The following is a 13,059-nucleotide window of genomic DNA, read 5'->3' as shown; positions in this document are numbered from 1 at the left end:
GATCTCGTGTGCCCCCATCCCCAGGCACCCTGGGGCCTTGAGAATGCAATTCCTAAAGAAAGGTGGGCAGGATGGGGAGACAGGAGACGGAGGTGCTGGCGTGAATGGGCCACTAAGTGACACGGGCAGGGAAAGAGAGGGCCTGAAAGCTATCTCAGCACCGGGCCCTGGAGCCCAGGGTACAGACCCCGAGGGTGTGGAGTCACACTGACACCTCAGTGCCCTTTGCCTCCCCTGAGATGGTATCACAGAGCAGCCTCAGCCAGAGAACACGCCCTATCACCTCCACCCCATAACTGTCCCTCTGAACCATTAGGGCTCAGGATGTCGAGGAGCCCTGCAGCACCAGGCGTGGGCAGAGATCCTGGTTGTTTCACAGGCGATGGACCGTCCCCCCTTTCCTTGCTCCAAATGCACCTCCTCATCCGCAGTCTGAATTTATTACTTTAGACCCAGCGATAACCTCCTTTGTGTCCTCCCCTGAAATACCGATTGCCCTGGATATTTATTGCAAAGGATGTCAGTATTTCTTGAGTCCTTGCTATGTGCCGCCCACTCTTAGATGCTGTGTGCAGTACCATCTCTGCCCTCACGTTACAGTACCGCGTGGGTGCAGGGAGAAAGATAAGGAACAGGTGAACAAGTTGGGGTACTGGTAAGTGCAAGAAAGAAGATGTGTGAGGAAATTTTTAGACACCTTGAAAGAGGCTAACCAAAGATTACTGGAATCTTGCCTGGGGCACCAACCCTGGCTCTCTGATTCTATAGCGGCCTTTGCTTTTCATTACTTCTACACGCAAATGGCATCTGCCCATAGAAAGACAGGTGGGTTTTAGGAATGCAATGCAATTAAATATCGCCTTGTGGATATTGGCCACTTTTGCATCTGTTTATAAATTCATCATCCCCGGTTGCCAATATGTGTGTCTTTGAAATCCCCTTTGAACCCATTGCAACTATTACTGCCGGTTCCCCCATAAAATAACAAGTTGAATGAAATCTTTGACTAGCGTTCATTTATATTTATGTGAGACTCATGATTTTACCTCAAAAAAAGTATCCTTTAACAGTGATCGAGAATGACAAGGGGCTCTCATAGGAAGAGTGGTCAGGGAGGGTCTCTCTAAAGAGGTGATGCTGAGTTCAAAAGGGAGAGACAAGTAAAATCACAGTTGGGGGTGGTGGGCATTCCAAGTGAGAGGCACAGCCAGTGCAAAGGTCCTGGGGCAGGGAGGAGTGTGGTCTGTCAGAGGAACAAGGCCAATGGAGCAAGGTCAAGGTGGAAAAGGAGGCTGAAGTCCACATCACTCAGAGACAGAATGCCAGGGAGAGGAGTCTGGATTTTCTTTTGTGTGTGATGGAGTCACTGGAGTGTCTCAAGCAAGGGAGGGACATGATCCAGGTGGCCCTGCAGAACAACTCCTCTGGCTGCTGCGTGGAAGGTGGATGTGAGAGGTTAGGAGACGAACTGCAGTCCAGGGGGAAGGCCATGGCAAGGGAGGGGAGAGATGACGGTGGCTGGTCCAGGGAAGCGGAGATCACAAAAGGTAGTCAAATTCAAGATTCAAGATGTGTTTTAGAGGTAAAAGGGACAGGCCCTGCCAGCTGGCTGGTGGGTATGTGTGGGGGGAGGCGTGGAGGGATGTGAGCAGGAGAGAGGGGATTCAGGGATGCAACGGAAAGCCCCCCGAGACCACAGAGGGGCCAGGCAACCAGATGCTCACAACTTCCTTTCAAAGTGCCCCCAATGGGGGCACTTTTGCCCCATTTTGCAGACCAGGGAGCCAATGCTCAGGCGGGCTGAGTGACTTGTCAAGGTCTTGTCTGGGGCGGAAGCCCAGAACTCTCTGCCTCTCAAACCCTCCCCTCGTGCCTTATACCACCGGTGTCTCAGAGTGCGCATCATTCTAGAGATGAGGAAACAGAGACTGGGCAGAGCTGAAGCCCGCCCAGCCAGCTGTGCCTGTGGCCCTTCCTGCCTGTCTGCAAAAGAGCGCTCCCTTGAGAGGGATCCGTGCTGGGGCCCCACTCGGGCCTGTGTCCTCCTGGGTTTGGATGAACGTCAGGTGTCAGACTCCCAGCCTGCAAAATGCTTTTTAGGAGCCGGTTGCAGCCCCAGGCCCCCAAGACCATCTCCTCCTTATTGGCAACCTACACATCAAAAATGGGCTCTTGGGAACAGGCTACACCCATTCCTTGTTCTGGGCATTTGTCCAGCTTGGGAGAGGAAAGTCCCGTGAGGTCACTATGGAAAGTCTGCCCACGTCAGGGGAAGTCCCAGCCTGGCTCTTCCAGTTGGGGGACCTGGTGCTTGGGGAGCTGAGGGACCTGGAAGGGAGAATCCTGGCATCTCTGCGACCTTAGCCCGTATGGCCACCTCTGCCTGGGGGGAGAGTAACAGGAAGCTGAGCCTCAGTGAAGGCCTCCTTGACATCCATTATTTCCCTTCGTAGCGTTAATAGCACCACGACACGGGTTTTCATTGCCTTCATTTTACAGATGAGGAAAATGAAGCTCAGAGAGGCCAAGTCACTCACCAGAGTCACACTGCTGTCCATGGAGCCTGAACTTTCTAGCTCAATATCGCTTCTTGAGAACTGTTCTGGGCCTAGCATTGTGATAGGTGTTTTCTTTACATTGTCTCAAAAAAAAAAAAAAAAAAAAAAGGCCACGCAGGCTTGCCAACTCAGATGGCAGCCTTTACTCTGACGTGCTATTTTTAGGCCTGTTTTTATGATTGGAGACTTGAAGAGAAAGGGTTGGCTTTTCCCGGCAAGCCAGCCCAAGTGGCATGGCCAAGTTTCTGTGCTTCACGCTCTGGTTTCCTTGGCCTCCGGGGCTTCAGAAACCATCAAGTGCCAGCAGCGAGTCCCTGCCAAGGCTCCGGTTTGGACACCTTGGCCCACTGAGAGTGGGTCCCAGGGTGAAGTGGATGAACCGTCAGCCCCTCTGGAACCGGAGCCAAAGACCGCAGGGTCCACAGTCTCCATGGAGAGAGATGGGCAGACCAGTTTCCCCATTCTGAATGGATGAGGTACACGGTGGTGATCAGAACAGACCAAAGACCAGGAGCTCACTTCCAGGTTCTGTGGCCCGCTTATCATGCCCCCAAACTTTTGGTTACCCTAGAAAGAGAACCCCAGGAATGAGTGCCATGGAGCTCAGGAGGCCTCCCCAGGTGAGGCCATCCATGACCTTTGGTCTTCCCAGGAGCCTCCATCTCTGACCCCCATGCCCAGCCCTCCACACGGGCACATCAGCTCTTTTGTCCATCTGAGCCTCAGGGACCTCTAGACCCTTTCACAGGCCCCATCTACTCTGCCTCTTTAGCTAAAAGGGTTTTGTGTTCTGCTTAGGGCCTGGCCAGCCTGGCCTTTCTCTCCCAGTGCTTCATGCAGCGAACAGGGAGGACACAGTACCTGAGGTCTAGGCTACTGGATATACCCCTGGTCTACTCCTCACGGCCAAGTCCATGTGGGCAGAGTAAACTAGTGCGGTGCTAACTGCTAACCAGGGCTGCTAAAGAGGTTGCCCACCCTGGCTCCTCCCACTCTAGATTCCCCACCCACCACCAAGCCCCCGATGGATCCAGCCCAAAGGCTGTTCCCCATCCTCATTGTAAGAGCCACATTTATCATGAAATATTTTTAACATTTCCTCAGGACCAGATGGTTATCCTCTTGGACCAGAACTTTCTGGGAGCCTCCTGGAATTCAGTTCCACTCTGGCGACAGCTCACTCCCCAAACTCATCTTCCTTCTCTACCTCCCAACCCTGTCTTCTGCTCCCAGCCTCCCAGTTTTTCTTTGCGGAACAAGCCCCTCCCCACTCTCCTTCCCAGCAGTTCAGGTGAGGCTGATTCCACTCCCCAACCGTAGGAAATGGGCATGTGACTCAGGCCGGACCAATCAGTCAGTTCCACTCACTTAGTCACTCAGCGATTGGTTCAGAAATGAGGACTTGAGTCCAGTTGGCCCAATGGGAGTCTGGCCGAGGAAACTTAAAGAGAAGCTAAGTGTTGGGGGGTCAGACGGCAGAGCTAGTAGAGGAAAGCCTGAGGCTCGTGGTGGCCGTGTTTGCAATGCCATCCGAAGCCTGCTGAGAAAAAGAGCTGGAAAATACAGAACATCAGACCTGTGAGGATATTGACATCACTGGAACTCCTGGATGTCAGTGTGCCTAAAACCATCTAGCTGGGTCTTTTCAGTTTCACAAGCCAATGCTCTTTTTGATTTAAGACAGTTTACTGTGAACTTCAGCCACATGTCACCTGAGGGCCAACACAGCAGTCAGGAGCTGGCTACTGAGCATTTGAAATAATGAAGATGAGTTGTAGGCACAATATACAAACTGGATTTCAAAGGAAGTATGACAATTAAAATGTAAGCGATTCTATTATTCATTTTGCATATTGAGGACATCTGGAAGTAATAATGCTTTGGCTGTGTTGCATCAGGTAAAATGTATAGTTAAAATTAATTTCATCTGTTTCCGTATACTTTCCAATGTTGTTACTAGAAACAGTTATATATGTGGTTTGTATTATATTGTGTATTTTAATCTTTTACTTTTAATTGATGTTTAGGAAGAGGAAGGGAGAAAGAGAAACACCATTTTTTTTTATTTACCTATGCATTCATTGGTTGATTCTGTATGTGCCCTGACCAGGGCTTGAACCCACAAACTTGGCATGAAGGGACAATGCTCTAATGAACTGAGCTACCTGGCCAGGGAAATGCCTGGTTTGTACTTTGATTGTATAGTGTGGGCCCTGATGGCTTGGCTGTAAACCATCAGGAGCAAAAGAGCAAAGCTCACCCAATGAAATAAGCAGTCCCACCAGAAAAGAACTCCAGCATTGTCAAAGAGGGGAGGGCTTGCTGGAAAAGGTGGGCAAAGAAGAACAGGCCTGATCCGCAGGGGTGGACAGGAAGGGGGTGGCATTCCAGGCAGGGACACCGCAGGAACACAGGCCTGGGAGTGGGGCTGAGTGGACATGGGTCTGAGAACCGAGGATGCTACAGAGGAGCCTCTAGGGTTAAGCTGGGCCATCGATTTCTGCAGGGAAGCTGGGGATCTCGGGGAGAGGGCGGTACAAAGGGACGAACACTCCACTTTCCCGAAGCCTTCACTCATTTTCTGCGCGCAGCCTGAGGGCCCAGCCTGCAGCTGTTTCCTCTGCTGTGCAGAGTCGGATCTGGTCCCTGAGATGCTGGAAGTCGGCACTGCCGTCTCTGTGCAACACCTGAGCCCACCCAAATGGGGCTTCTGAGGAGGAGGAGGGTGGCCTGAATACTGGGAGCGGCCGAATCTAACAGCTACCGGACTTTCCCACTCACACAGAATCAGAGCTTCAACATTTCCTCCGGAAATTCTCTCACCCTCAAATAACTCCCAGTTTTCTGAACTCTCGATGTGCCTTCTGGGCTCCAGAGCCTGAAAAACCCAGCTTTGTTTTTGGTGCTGGGAAACTCCAGCAAAGGACATGCCAACAGGGGCCAACAGGTGACAGGTTGTCTCTTTGAGTTCACATAGGTCATCGCTGACTAGTACAAAATTAGGGTGCCCAGGCCCCCTGACAGAGACATCCTGGGGAGCCAGGCTCCCCCAGTTCACTGCTCCTGCGACACCAAAGAAAAAGTCAGGAGAACTTTTCAGAAACAACAAGGAGGAGCATTCCTGACGCATCCTTTGTTCTTCAAAGGTCTCAGCAGCCACACAGACCAAGTGTCCTGGTTTATCAAGCCTCCCATAGAGGAGAGAGTTGAATGCAGTATATATATATATTTTAGGCCAGGCAGTCTGAAGAAGATTCAACATTGCAGAAGGAACTCCATACCTTCACTTCAGCTCTCTGGACACCCCTAACCCTAAGAAGGTGACCTCCAGCCTGGGTCAGCGCACCTGTCTGCACCAGAACTCTCAGCATGGTGTGTGGTTGCATACAAGTGTGTGTGTGCATGTGCGTGTGCGTGATTCTCACGCCGCATGGGCTCCCAGCAGACCCCACGCTCCACGGGGGCAGGACCTGCCTGAGCTCCTCATTCCCCACTGATCCCAGCACTGGCACCTTGTAGGCACTCTGGCGATGCTTATTCACTGAGAAAATGAATGGATAAACCCCAAATTCCCAGTGTCCTTTCTCCAGATATTGACAGCACCCCAGCCAAAGACCTCAGTCCCTGTGCTCTGCTCCCTGAGATTACATTTTGGCTAGACAGTTCTCCCCTAGTTAACCGAGGAAGCGAGGAACTTATTCTTTTCCCTGCCTACTCAGCTTATTTATTCATTATTATTATTTTTTTATCCTCACCCAAGGATGTTAATTGACTTCAGAGAGAGAAGGAAAGAGACAGACAGAAACATCCACGTGAAACAGAGACAGAGTCCAACTGCCTCCCATAGGTGCCCTGACCAGGGATCGACCCGCAACCTAGGTATGTGCCCTGACTGGGGGATTGAACCTGCAACCTTTTGGTGCACAGGACAATATTCCAACCAATGGAGCCACCTGTCCAGGGCCCACTCATCTTTTTGATTGGCCCACCCTGCACCAGCCCTGGGGACCCCAAGTAGGTCTGGGGGGCAGGAATGTGTGTTTTCATTATGCTTGGGCCACACTTAAGGGAGAGTCTGGAGTCAGACTGACGTGCAAGTTTCCATTCTCTGAGAGCTACTGGGGGAAACTGAGGCAAGAGATTTGGAAAGATTCAGTGAAGATGAGCAGTAAGGGAGCATGAAGGTCACAGGGGCCGGAGTGAGAGTCAGGGCTGGGCCTCCACTTTAGAGTCGGGATTTTTATCTTCCAGCGAACGTCCCCTTCAAGACACCTGCACACTTCAACCTCAGGAGCCAGTAATCTTCACCAAATCTCCAGGAGGTCCCGGGGCTGCGGCAGTGAGGACAGGAACCTCAGAACTCTTCTGCCTTAGAAACTTGGCCAGATGGGGAAGGGCACAGAGACAGCGGGCCCAGGCTTGGCTGGGAGATGGTAGATGGTGGCAGAATCCACAGCAACTGGAATGAGATCGCACAGGGAGGGGGTGTGGCCTCTCTGAGGTTGAGAGAGGAATCTGGTGGAGACAGGACAAGTGCTGGTGTCTGTGCCTATGGGTGTATAGAAGCTGGGTCTCTGCAAGTGAGGACATATGTGTATGTGTCTCCAGTGTGTTTCTGCACATTGCACATGAGTGATCAAGTATGCGGGAGTGCGTATGTTGGTTTGGAGATGGCTGCGTGTGCATGGGGGTGAGGGCAGCCCACGGGGCCAGTGTGTGCGTGTGTACGGGGTATTTCTGTGTGGCTGGGTGCATGTAAGTGTGATGTGTTGTGTGTCTGTGCTGGACAGGAGATAGAGCAGAGAAGGACTGTAAGCTGAGGATGGAGCCACTCAGAGCTGACACTCCTCCTAGACTCGCGGACATTGGTGGACATGAGGGTGGGAGAGTCAAGTTCAAATCCCAGATTTGCCACTTTCCAGCTGTGTGGCCTCAACAGTCTCTCCCCCTTCCCAGGGCTCAGTTTTCTCAGCTACAGAAAGGGCATCATTACCTTGACTGCTCCCAGGGTCGACCTGGAGATGACCCTGGGAAGGTGCCCAGAACCCTGTTCACTCTGGGGAGAGGGAATGAGATAGGAGTTCCCAACTCTCTGCGGTCCTGGAATTTCTCATCACAAGCATGTATATCACAATGATCATAAAGAAGATATTAGGAGAAGGCATTCGTGCTCTGGAACCCTCCCTGGGTGCCCTTGGTTCTGCTGGGGGATGACCATGGTGCACACGGCCAGGCGTGAGGTTATTTGCCAGGGGTTGGGACTGAGGCTGGGCAGGCTCTGCCCCTTCCCCAGGAGCCGGCTGAGGTTGTCACTGCCTAACTTTAAGATCCAAAAGACACTGCCTCAAGGAAGCCTCCCGGTTTACATTTCTGGCCAAGGAGAATGGAGCCCAAGCCCTCGGCCCAGAGAAACGTGAACAAATCACCTGCCAGAATAGCTCTGAGCAGACCTAAGGGTTAAGTTAAATGGAAACTTGCCTTTCTCGGCGCCTGTCGTTCCCTCCCTGTTATTTTTGTTTTTTTTCAGTGCCAGGTCTTTTCCAATGAATCACAGGAGCCATTATCAGAAGTTGCCGCCCGTGAGCAGAGAGGATTTCACTTTCCTTTTGCATCCCCCCTTCTCCTCTCCCGCAGGCATCCGGAAGTCTACGGCCAGAGATCCTGCCCATTGTTGTTTGTCCCTTTGAACCTCAGCGAGTTCAAAGGCAACCAGAGCCGAGGCCAGTTTTATACTTGTTTCTCCAGGTCACCAGTTCGTTACAGAGGACATTAAAAGGGACAAATCCACACTCAGACCAGAGATGCCTGGGAGCAGGTCGGGCACTGAGGAGCGCCTCTCCCTGCGGAGTTTCGGGCTGGGCACCGTGGCCCGTGGAAGCTCCTCAATTTTGGGCGGGGGGGGGGGGGTCCCAGAGGCTTCATTGCTCAGGTGTGATTGATTAACGCCCCAGCCCTGGGCGATTGATCTGACCTCCGTCCCTTCTCTCCCCGGAAATCAGGCTGCGGGACCCTCTGTTCAGGGCTGGTTCCCTGGCAACCGCAGCCACTCCCTAGGTGCTTTCCGAAAACTACCCCTGAACCCAGTTGTGGTAGAAAGGGACTCCCCCACCCCACCTTTATGGCTCTGAAGGGTTTTCAGGAACTAAAGACAAGAAGTCAAATATAACAAAACATGTTTCCATTGCTCTTATCACTCAGGAAATCCAAAGGGTTTGAAGTGGTGGGAGCCAGGAAATGAGGATGAAGACCAAATAAATACAGGTGACAAATAGAATTGGGTCATCCGAATGACTTTGGATCCTGAGGTTATAACACTTTTATGTGAGGAATTTTAAATATACCAAAATGCAAATTTCAATGTACCCTTGAAACACTTTTGACATCATATGTCTAAAAAAGTTTTATTAACAGGCTTTTACATTTACATAATTCTACTTTAAATGGCACGAAAGACTCACTAGGGAAACACTTTCCTCGCACCCCTGCCCCCAGTGTCCTTCCCAGGAGGCTCCCCTGTCCCCCGAGGCTCGGGCCCATCCTCTTCCCAGCCTAGAGGAGCACGGGCACCTGAGTCCTCCTGGTGCCTCCTCTTCTATGCCCCTCCCCCCCAACAGTAGCTCTCAGTGGTGGTTTGCAGGAGTCCCCGGAGGCCTGCAGGAGTCCCCGGAGGCCTGCAGAACCTGTGTATTTTACAGAAGGGTAAACAGAGGCCCAGAATGGTCTAGAACTCACAGTCCAGGGGCTCACTTTTCAAGTTGGAGGGTGAAATCCCCGGAACAAACTGTCCCTGCTTTAGACATATTATTTAAACAAACAAACTCGGAATGAAATAGAAATCAAACCAAGAGCTGTTTGTTTGACCAGCCCCTGGGCTTCTCAGAAGGAGAGGAAATGGGAGCCTCCTAAATGCACACTGAACAGCAGCTGCCTGGCCCTCTCCCGCGACCCCTGGGGGGTGTCTTTGGGCCAGCGCCCACCTCTGTCACAGAGGGCTGCCTTCCAGCCCAAAGCGGGGCCAGGTCTGTTGACCCCTTCCAGCTGTGTGGCATTACATTAGGCAGGCCACTTGCCCCTCCGGGTCTCCAGGGCCTTGCTCTTTGGGGCTCCTCTTCTCCAAAGAGCTCTCTGCGCCTCATCAGCTGGGAGCTGTGGCTCCCTCTCCTGCGTTCCTGAAAGACATGATTTATGACCCCGCTTCATGCCTGCCTCCCCTCCCCCCCCCACCGTGTCCTCCTCTCACCCTTGAAGTAATCTTTAATTAATAGATCATGTATGATGTTCAAGGTCCATGCCCTGGCCTCCTCATGCTTCGGAGTCTCAAAGCAGTACTGACAGGTACGGAGAACCTGGACTCACTTCACACATAAGGAAACTGAGGCTGGGACAAATCCAAGAACTTCCCGCTGGTCGCCTGGCGGGTTGGTGTTGAAGAAAGCACGCCAGGCCAGCTTGGCTGACTGCAGAGTCCCTGGGGTGGCCCACCGCTCCCTTGGGCCTTGATTTTAGAGGGTGAAGTGAGACAAGTTCACACCAGTCCCTAGACGAGGAGGCAGGGTGTGGAGACGGGGGAGGGGGAGTGACTGCCTGCAGCATGAGGCTCAGGGGTGGGGCTGAAAGTGCAACATTTCCTTAAGCTTTGAGATTTTTTTTAAAAGAATAATTACTTTTTTATTTTGATTTTTATAATTTTTGATTCTTTATTTTTTAAAATATTTTATTTATTTATTTTTAGAGAGAGGGGAAGGGAAGGAGAAAGAGTGGGAGAGAAACATCAATGTGTGGTTGCTGTTTCCTCTCATGTGTCCCCTACTGGGAACCTGGCCTGCAACCCAGGCATGTGCCCTCACTGGGAATTGAACCAGCGACCCTTTGTTTCACAGGCCCATGCTCAATCCACTGAGCTACACCAGCCAGGGTGATTCTTTATTGTTTTAGAGAGACAGGGAGGGGGGAGATAAAGAGAGGGAGGGAAACATTGATGTGAGAAATCTCAATTAGGTGTCTTCCATACGTGTCCTGACCTAGGACCAAACCTGTGAACCAAGGACCCTTCGATTTGCAGGAAGATGCCCAATCGACTGAGCCACGTGGACCAGGGCAGAGCTTTTGGAATTTTTAAAATATATATTTTATTGATTATGCTATTACAGTTGTCCCATTCCCCCCCCTATTTCCCACTGCCCTGCACACCCCCTCCCACCCTCATCCCCTGCCTTTAGTTCATGTCCATGGGTCGTATATATAAATTCTTTGGCTTCTACATTTCCTACACTATTCTTAATCTTCCCCATCTTCTACCTACCATTTATGCTACTTATTTTCTGTACCTTCCCCCCTCACCCTCTCCCTCCCCAGATAACCCTCCATGTGATCTCCATTTCCATGATTCTGTTCCTATTCTAGTTGTTTGCTTAGTTTGCTTTTGTTTTAGGTTCAGTTGTTAATAGTTGTGAGTTTGCTGTCACATTATTGTTCATATTTTTATCTTCCTTTTCTTAGATAAGTTCCTTTAACATTTCACATAATAAGGGCTGGGTGATGATGAACTCTTTTAACTTGACTTTATCTGGGAAGCACTTCATCTGCCCTTTCATTCTAAATGATAATTTTGCTGGATAGAGTAATCTTGGATATGGGTCCTTGCCTTTCATGACTTGGAATATTTCTCTTTCCAGCCCCTTCTTGCCTGCAAGGTCTCTTTTGAGAAATCAGCTGACAGTCTTATGGGCACACCTTTGTAGGAAACTGTCTCCTTTTCTCTTGCTGCCTTTAAGATTCTCTCCTTATCTTTAATGTTGGGTGATATAATTATGATGTGCCTTGGTGTATTTCTTCTTGGTCCCACCTTCTTTGGGACTCTCTGAGCTTCCTAGACTTCCTAGATGTCTATTTCCTTTGTCAGATTGGGGAAGTTCTCCTTCATTATTTGTTTTTTTTTTTTTTTTTGAATATTTTAATTAAATTTATTTATTTTTTGAATTGATTATGCTGTTACAGTTGTTCTATTCCCCCCTCCATTTCCCTCCACCCTGCCCCCCCAACCCCACCCTTACCCCCCCTTTAGTTTATGTCCATGTGTCTCAAGTCCTTTAGGTTCTATATTTCCCAAACTATTCTTGCCCCCCCCATCTATTTTCTATCTACTGTCTATGCTACCTGTTTTCTGTACCTTCTCCCCCCTCTCCTCCTCCCATTCCCCTGTTGCTAACCCTCCTTGAGATCTTCATTTCTGTTTCCACTCCTGCTCTAGCTGTCCTTTTAGTTTGCTTTCGTTTTAGGTGTGGTTGTTAATAACTGTGGGTTTGTTGTCCTTTCACTGTTCATGTTTCTTTATCTTCTTTTTCTTAGATAAGTCCCTTTAACATTTCATATAATAAGGGCTTGGTGATGATGAACTCCTTGAATTTGGTCTTATCTGAGAAGCACCTTATCTGTCCTTCCGTTCTAAATGAAAGTTTTGCTGGGTAGAGCAATCTTGGTTGTAGGTTTTTAGATTTCATGACTTGGAATATTTCTTTCCAGCCCCTTCTTGCCTGTAAGGTCTCTTTTGAGAAATCTGCTGACAGCCTGATGGGGACTCCTTTGTAGGTGACTGTCCCCTTAGCTCTTGCTGCTTCCAGGATTCTTTCCTTCATTTTAATTTTGGCTAATGTAATTATAATATGCCTTGGTGTGTTTCTTCTTGAGTCCAACTTTTTTGGTACTCTCTGGGCTTCTTGGATTTCTTGGAAGTCTATTTCCTTTGCCAGATTGGGGAAATTTTCTTTTATTATTTGTTCAAATAGTTTTTCCACTGGTGGTTGTGTCTTTCCCCCTTCTGGTACCCCTATAATTCGGATATTGGAGCGTTTAAAGATGTCCTGGAGGTTCCTAAGACTCTCCTCATTTCTTTGAATTCTTGCTCCTTGACTCTTTTCTGCTTGTCCATTATTTGCTTTCTTCTGGACCCTTGCATTGATTTGAGTCCCAGTTTCCTTTTCATCTCTATGGGATTCCTGTGGAATTCCATTCATTTCCCTTAATTTAGCCTCCATATGTTTCTCTAATTTGTGGCTGTAATCCACCAAATCTGTGAGAAAGGTGATGACCAGTGTTTTAAACTGTGCATCTGAGAGTTTTGCTATTTCTTCGTCATTTAGATTTATCTCTGGGGCTTTGAGTTCTGCCTGCGACATTTTTGGTCTGTTCTGGCCCTTTAAGTGGGACAAGCGGCGCCTTGGAGTCCCAGGTCGCTGGGTTGTGACGCTGTATGTGGGGGTGTGGTCAGAGCGGGAAATGGCCGCCGCCGCCGCCGCCGCCGCCGCCGCCGCCGCCGCCGCCGCCGCCGCCGCCTGCCGCCCGCCGCCGCCGCCGCCGCCGCCGCCGCCGCCGGGCTGGTCCAACCGCTTACTCCCTCACTCGCGCACAGCCAGAGTCAATTCGTTGCCACCGCCTCCCCACTGTGTCGCTCCCCCGATGGGCTGCTCGGCGGCTCACCAGGACCAATCCTGGGTTTGGGACC

General features: G+C 50.4%; 1 long non-coding RNA gene across 1 annotated transcript; it reads left to right on the top strand.

Annotated features, from left to right (window-relative positions):
* Positions 1-6,366: 6,366 nt before the first annotated feature.
* On the top strand, positions 6,367-8,840 carry LOC128627084 (uncharacterized). Its single transcript, XR_008391183.1, has 3 exons — positions 6,367-6,572; positions 8,304-8,373; positions 8,757-8,840. It is a non-coding gene; the product is annotated as an uncharacterized LOC128627084 (long non-coding RNA).
* Positions 8,841-13,059: the final 4,219 nt, after the last annotated feature.

The sequence above is a fragment of the Artibeus jamaicensis genome, unplaced genomic scaffold (assembly GCF_021234435.1).
Source record: "Artibeus jamaicensis isolate MK-2021 breed Jamaican fruit bat unplaced genomic scaffold, CSHL_Jam_final contig_3152, whole genome shotgun sequence".
In the NCBI taxonomy this organism is placed as follows: domain Eukaryota; kingdom Metazoa; phylum Chordata; class Mammalia; order Chiroptera; family Phyllostomidae; genus Artibeus; species Artibeus jamaicensis.
Note: the sequence above shows the minus strand (reverse complement) of the source record. Positions and strands in the feature narration are given on the sequence as shown.